General features: G+C 45.8%; 1 pseudogene; it reads right to left on the bottom strand.

The window, feature by feature from the left end:
• Positions 1-2,552: 2,552 nt before the first annotated feature.
• On the bottom strand, positions 2,553-4,269 carry LOC102419799 (annotated as a pseudogene).
• Positions 4,270-7,949: the final 3,680 nt, after the last annotated feature.

Genomic DNA, 7,949 nt, shown 5'->3' with positions numbered 1-7,949 from the left:
GAGTAAGAGCCTCTGTTCCTTGCGGCCTGGCTGCCCTGAGGCTGATGGGCAAAGGATGTCCTTTGAGATTTCAAATCGTGACATTGTTTCACACACCCTTTAAGCTTAGTGACGGGCCTTGTGGGAAACTGAGGCCCTGAGAGGGGAATGACTGGCCCCGGGTGCCACACTGAGACCCTGAGCAGGAGGTGGGTGGGCTCTGCCTCCCTGCTCTTGGCCGGACTCGCTCATAACCGTGGGGGGTGGGAGACATAGGAGGTGGTCCTGTGTGTCTGAGCTGGAGGAGACTGAGCCCAGATCCCTGTGTCTGTACAGCAGAGACACACCTGGGAGCTGTTGCCTTATTCACACCACATCCCTCCTTAGCCTCCAGCATCAGGAGGTGTGGGCTCTACTCTGCCCCCAGGAGCTGCCTGACGCTGGGCAAGCCCCTTCCCTGAGAATGATTTCTTCCTGTGTCTCCCCATGTTTAAGAATTTGGGTCCAGTCTCTCCATGTTGATCCGTAGGCTCCTGTGTAGTGTAGAGAGTCACCTGTGGTCTCTGTACCTACTGCACACAGTGCCCCGGTCTCTCACAGTTTCTGCCTTGGCTGATGGTAGCCTTTACCGTCTTTAATTGTTAAGAAGTCAAATCACTCACAGTTTCCCTTTATGGCTTCTGGGATTTGTGTCTTGATTAGCTAGGTTTCTAAAACTCAACATGAGTTTTAACATTTCTTCCCCCAGGTTTATAGTTCTCCTGTCGGATTTACTTTTAGATTCCTCTGGGATTGACTGATTTTGGAGGAAGCTTTTGTGTTTGTTTTATTAATCCTCAGCGGCGGATATTTTTTTCCATTGTTTTTTTGTTTTTGTTTTTGTTTTTTTTTTTTAGAAAAGCAAAACAACAGGTAACAAGTTTTAATATGCCTAGGTATTGATATAAAATTTTTAAAAAATCAGTGTTACAGCACCACTTCTCAAAAATTAACATTTACAATTGTAGTAAAATAAAGTTTCACAGAGTTAAATTTCCTAAATGCTTCATTTCAATATTAATCTAAATTTTTACGGTCTACCAAAATGTATTATTTCATCTATTTTATTTTTAAAGCATTGGTGCTCTTAAGTGAAATGTTTGTTAGCATGCAGCCCCAATACATAAAATAGAAAGGGAAGCTGTTCTAGTTGGGAGGGGGGCTGTGTGCTTCCAGAGGGGGCCTCACACTTCCCTATATGTCACCTCTTAAAACTCTTAGGGCCCTAAGCATAGTCTGAGCACCATGGTATTAAAATAGCAACAAACATTAAATAAGATTTCATTGACAAAGAAAAACTAGGAGGTTCATTCCGTAACCAACACTTTTAACCCTCTGCTTTTCCACGTTTTTCTGCAGTTTCACTTTAGAAAATTCTTTGGACACCAATTATTTGAAATGCAGCTATATTGAGCAGAAATTGTATTTCTACACCTGGGAAATTACAAGATCAATGCTGCTGGACAGGATCCAATAAGGAGGATTTTCAAAAAATGTTTTAAGGCAGTTCATTGTTCATACTAATAAAAATAAAAAATTTCTCATGAATAAAGCCCCAAAGCCAAGATAGTTCTTGGGAAGATGAAGCATCCCAATAAGTGAAAGGGGGATTCTAAGTAAATGTAACGTCATGGGGCCCGAGGATAAACGTCCAAACAGCAGAGAAAATGTCCAAACAACACCCACATGGTCCCATGAGATGGGGTGAGCACAGGAACAGCTGGGCTGTGGAGATGTGTGCACAGGGAGACTGATTAAAGATGGGAAGGCTGTGTTGGACCCCACTGGGCACAGAACCACAATGAAAGCATCTACTTAAGGCTATGAGTGGTTAGAGTTATTAACAACACAACAGGGAAGGTCAGGAGACACGTGGCCTTGTGGTTAGCTGGCAGGGCTTGCTCATTAAGGACCTTTCCAGAGACTTATCCTAGATAGTTTATTCATTTCACAAGCATTTCTATAGATTTCACACTAGTGTAGTGCTTAGACTGTGCCAGGCTGTTCTACGCATTTAATCCTCATAACAACCCTATGAGGTGGGTACTATTTTAGGCCCGTTTTACAGGTGGGGAAATAGGCATCCAGAGATCACACAACTTGCCCAAGATCATCAGGCTTGAAAATGTTGATGTTGGCTTCAAACCCTCTTCAGGGAACAAATGACACATTTGGCTAGGATGAGAAATTTGTCCTAGAAAATCTTAGGAGCCGGCCTGAGTGAAAAAGGAAAAGTTGATCCTCTACAGCACCAGAATCAAGACTTCCTCAGCACCAGAACTGATACTCGTCTTCTCTCACACCCCAGGGTATGAGCGCTAAATCACTTTCAATTTCCACAAAGATAAACATAAACTGTACACAGATGAATTCAGTATGTCTTCCATTCTTCGTAAAGTTGAGGTTTTTCTGAAATGTCTGATGTGAAATCACACTGTTCTAACATTGCAGACTGGCTAAACCAACCGAAAGCTGATTCAGGAAGCACTTACTTCTCGAATATCACAGAGACTAGCATAAAAAAAGACAGTAAATAAATATTAAGTTTGATATTAAAAAAGTGGTTTCAGATAAGGTTTAAGAATAACCTTGTACAACCCAATTCATTACTTTATCATATTCTTGAATTCTTTGCTTTATGTGAGAAAGTTTATTCTTTAGATAATCACAGCACTCTTTTTTTTTTCCAGAAACGTAGGGTCCTTCTTTTTTTTCTTAAATTCTTCATGGATTCTTGAAATTCTCTCATGTTCCTGTTGGTTTCCCGAATGATGTGGCAGTCTGCTCATCACTGCGTCCAGCTCATCGAACTTCCTCAAGACGGCCTGCACTTCTGCAGAGAACTCCTTGTACTCTGAAAACTGGTCTTGGAACACAGCCTTAGAGCGCTCCCATTCATCATCTGTCCGAATCACAGGGTATTTTGCCACATAGTCAGGCAACATGATAGGTTTGAGAATGTGGCCTGAGGGGACATGTCCACTCAGTATTTCAGGTTTCATACTTGTTGGTCTCAATTCTTTGAAATGAACTTCTTGGTCTCTCTGTCTGTCACCACCGATGGCCATTTCACGTTTTTCTTTTCGATGGAAATGATGGCTCACTTATCTCCTGTTGTTCCATGTATTCTCTATGTCTCCGAGCTGCCTCATGCCTCCATAACTTTAGGCAAACCAAAGCACTGATGGAATAAACAATCATGGTGACAAACAGGAAGACCATCGTTGCTGCCTGTCCTCCTTCTACCCGACAGAACATGGCATTCATTGGTGTATTAAATCCTGGATAGTAGCAGAGTCCACCTTGGTTGATATCATTCACATAGACTATGGCTGCAGCCATATACAAAATAAACAAGGCAATGTTAATTCCAGACTCAGTCAGGGGCCACCAGTTAGAGTCCAAAAGAATGGTCTGATAATACATGGACATGCCAAGAACCAGAATAATAATGGTGGTGACCCAAGCTAATCCAGCAACCACGAGTATAAAAGGAGTTTTGGGGCCACTGTAGTAGTAGCCCCCATATGCACTGCCCAGGCCACCAAAGCCTCCCATGGCCGTGGGCGGGGAATAGCCAAACATGTTGTACCACTCACTGTCCTTGTGAACGTAAGCTGTGACACAGGTGAAGACGCCCACCCCCAGCAGCAGCTCCACCACCCCGAGGATTCTCAGCAGGCCAGGCCATAACTTCATGTAGGAGTACCTCAGGTTGTAGGCCTCCACCTTCTCACTGTACATTAGAGCCGTATGTCGGCCCAGAGACCCATAGGGATCCTGGGAAAGCATCGCTTCAGCCTCTTTCTGGGAATTAAAGATTCCTTCTGACCCTCCGTAAGGATCTTTGTCGGAGTTGGGGGGTGAGTGGTGGTTTGGTCTCCCTCGAGAGGATGGAGGCGAACACTCCACTCAGTCTGAGATGTATCTGATGTCTGACGCCGGCTTATCCCATTCTGGGTCCCTTTTCTTCCCTCTGAAGAAGTACTTCCAGGACTCAGGGACGAAGCGCCTTACGGGTTTGAGGTCTGGTGCTATGGCCGGTTCCTCTGTGTCACTTGAGTAGAAGTCAGGGCCAAAAGGTGGCTGTAATGGGAGAGGGGGTGGTGGCAAAGGATCAGCGCTCACAGCCAGCTCACTGTCACGGAGAGTCTGGAGGGTTCTTATGGTGCCATCTTCATGGGCCAAGTCCCTGGGGAGGTCATTGCAGTGCCTGTCTCAATTCCTGGATCTCCCATCCTTTGAAGACATTTGTGATTTCTATATTGCGCCTGCGTCTGGGCTCGGCCGCAGGTTAAGGTGGGACAGGGAGTCCAGAGATGTGGGCCGAGGAAGCTCTGAGGGGTCCAGGACCCCCCACTCCATCTGTGCACCTGCTGGGAGGCGCCGGCCCGGCCCGCCCGCCCGCCTCCATTGATTTTTAGAGAGAGTGGAAGGGAGGGAGGGAGAAAGAGAGAGAGTGAGACAAACATTGATGTGAGAGAGATGCATCAATTGTTATCTCCCACATGTGCCCTGACCTGGTTCGGGGATGTACCCTGCAACCCAGGTCCGTGCCCTGGACCGAGAGTCAAACCCTCCACCCCTCAGTGCCCAGGTCTGCACCACAGGGGCAGGGCTGTGGAAGCTTTTTGTTTCTTCTTCCTCCTCTTCTTCGTCTGCATCTGTGTCTTCTTCCTAATACAGGGCATATTTAATGGTACCTACAGCCTTCAAGGAGCCTCTGGTGCAGGAAGCAAAGTGCCTGGCAGCAGGTAGTGAGCAGGAGTGGGTGGAGCTGGACAGAGCTGGGCCTGAGCCCCAGACCTGGACACCCCACCTGGGGGAGGGGCGGCTTTGGGATGTCCTGCTCAAGGCCAGGCGTCAGAATCAGTTGTCCACATTCCTCTCTTCCTCTTTCTCCTCATATAAAAATGTGATGGCTGCAGGAAGGAGACAGGGGGAAATAAATGGGACTCTCAGAAAGCTGATAGAACTGCCAGAAGTACATGAAGTCAGTGGGGGAATTTTGTGAAGTCTGAGTCATAGTTTTTTCATCAAGATCAACAAGAAAACCAAATGGAGTGAATCTGTTGTGCGTGAAACTGGGGTTTGCTGTGTGGTTGAGTGGCTGGTTGTTCTGTGTCCCCGCCATGGGACACACCCCAGGCTTGAGCCATCAGTGCCAGGAGCATAGAGGGCACCCGGGGTCCGGAGAAGCAATAGACCTGGACCTATGTTTACAGATACAAATGGTACACAGATCAATGGTTACTGGAAGAATGTGAGTCGTTATTTGTAAAGTCTTAGAGCATCCGGGGCAGAGCAAAGACACACAGGTGAGACACCTTAGTATCAGCTATGAGTATACCGACAAGTCCCTTGGCTCTCTGTGTCAGGCAGGTCTCAGGAGGGGTAGCTGATAAATGCTGTTTTGCTTCTTAAAATAACGCCTACAGACAATCAGCATTTCCTTTCTTCCCTGGGCTCCAAGGCAAGATAGTCCAGACAGAACTGAGAGAATCCTCTCCATGAAAGGTCTGTTTCCATCATGATAGTTCCTAGAACTGAAATGATCCAGAGTGTTTTCATTATTATTGATTTGCGATCAACAGAGAGAAACATCGATTGTTCCACGTATTTATGCATTTATTGATTGACTCTTGCATGTGCCATTCATATGTGCATTGTATTATGGAACCCACACACTTGGCATACTGGATCGATGCTTTAACCAACTGAGATACCCAGCCAGGGCCAGAGTGTGTTTTCACAATGATGGCCATAAGACCTGACTGCCTTCCCTTTACCTGCCCGTCCCATTCTGGGAAAATTTGGCCTCAACACAAAGCCCAGGATTACAGTATTGCCCAATCCCAATGGTCACCAAGACAAGGTGGACACTGACACTTCCTAGGAAAGAGCCCCCATAGCGCTGTGAGACCACACTATCCAACCAAAAGGTTGGTCATCCGTGCATCCTTCAAATTGACTTTTCATCAAAAAGGGGGACCGTGGATGAAAAATGGGTTCTATGTAAAGTAACCCACAGGGTGATGAGATCATAAATTCCTAGCTGGCAGGTCATGGCGGGGGTCACATCCCAGGCATATACTTTTTAGTAAAAGGTTTGTTTTCCTTAAGCAAGCCCTGTCCATTGCTTCTGTGCATCTAGGTGAATTCACCTTTGAAATAACTACTCTCAAGAGAGCACAATCTGGCCTGGCCGGTGTGGCTCAGTGATTGACTGTGGGCTCATGAATGAAAAGGTCACCAGTTCAATTCCTAGTCAGGGCACATGCTCTGGTTATGGGCACGAAACCCAGCAGAAGGCATGTAGGGGGCAGCCACTGGATGCTTCTCTCTCATCAATGTTTCTATCTCTCTCTTCCACTCCCTTCCTCTCTGTAAAGTCAATAAAAACATCTTTATTGTTTTTTTTGTAAAGAGACCACACTCTTGTTGACTGTCCTGTAATCCAATCCCCACTTGCTTTCTCCCAACTTCATGTTACCTTCCTTACATCCCCTCCTTCATTTCAAATGCAGAGGAGATGCTGAGACACTATTATTCTCCAGAGCATTTTAGATCTTGGGCAGTTTGGCTCAAATAAATTTTCCCTAAAATCCTTTAAAAAAAATTACAGCCTTAAAAAGGAAGGGCATTTTGGCCCATATTCCAACCTGCATGACCCTTGAGGACACTATGCTAAGTGAAATAAAGCCGTCTAAGGAAGATAAACATTGTGTGATTCCACTTAAATGAAGCACTCAAATCCATAGTGATGGGAAGTAGAATCGCAGTTTGCAGGGCCTGGGAGGTGGGGGAATGGGGAGTTATTGTTTAGTAGGTATTGAGTTTCTGTTTTATAGGATGAAGAGAGTTCTGGAGGCTGGTTGCACAACAGTGTAAATATAATTTAATGCTATTGAACTATATCCTTAAATGTGGTTAAGGTGGTCCTAACCGGTGTGGGTGCTCAGTGGATAGAATGTCAGCCTGTGGACTGAAAGGTCCCAGGTTTGATTCTGGTGAAGGGCATGTACCTTGGTTGCGGGCACATCCCCAGTAGGAGGTGTGTAGGAGGCAGCTGATCAATGTTTCTCTCATTGATGTTTCTAATTCTCTATCCCTCTCCCTCCTCTCTGTAGAAAATCAATAAATTACTTTTTTTTAAAAAAAAGGACAAGAAATAAAAAATGTTAAAAAAATGATTAAGGTGGTTAATGTTATGTTTTTTAAGATGTGTGTGTGTGTGGGCAGAAGAGAGGACCATGGGCAGCATCAGGAGGGCTGGGCAGCCCACAGCAGGGCTGCAGGGATGGGGCCAAGACTGCAGGACCCCAGGGCCTTAGGGCATGAGGGTCTTGAAGAAGCAATAAGGGTGCAGGCTTGGGAAGCTACAGCCCCAGGAATTTATCAACACAGAGACTTGGCATAGGGTGCAAGACATCGTTTGGGAATGTGAAGAGTCATTTACAAGTAACACAGACGCATGAATAAATGTTTTTGTATATTAAAGAGAGTAGAGCGTAGTCCTCACAAACATGGGATTGGGATCAGGAAGACTTGGGCTGGAGTCCTAGCTCTAGCCCTACTGTGAGACTTGGGCTAACCCGAGTTCAGGTGAAAACCTAGACTTTGTGATGGTTTCCTCCACGTCCCAATGGGAGCCACCATGGCGCCCACCACGTGGAATGTGTGAGAGTATTTGGTGAGGGAACTCGTAAGGAGCCTGTGGTAAACACACCATCAATATTAGCTGAGTGATTAGTCAACACAAATGTCCTCAACCTCAAATCATTTCCAAAACATTCCTTCCATCTTTTCTTCTGTGTCTGGTTTTATTGTTTCTTTGGTTTTAAGACTCCTCAGCTGTGTGTTTCTTTGTCTGATGGTCTTGTCCTTCTGTCCCAACAGGACAAGGGGACTGTCACTTGGCTTGGAGTGGG

This window comes from Myotis lucifugus, unplaced genomic scaffold (genome assembly GCF_000147115.1).
Source record: "Myotis lucifugus unplaced genomic scaffold, Myoluc2.0 scaffold_1039, whole genome shotgun sequence".
In the NCBI taxonomy this organism is placed as follows: Eukaryota; Metazoa; Chordata; class Mammalia; order Chiroptera; family Vespertilionidae; genus Myotis; species Myotis lucifugus.
This window is presented reverse-complemented; position numbering and strand designations above follow the sequence as displayed.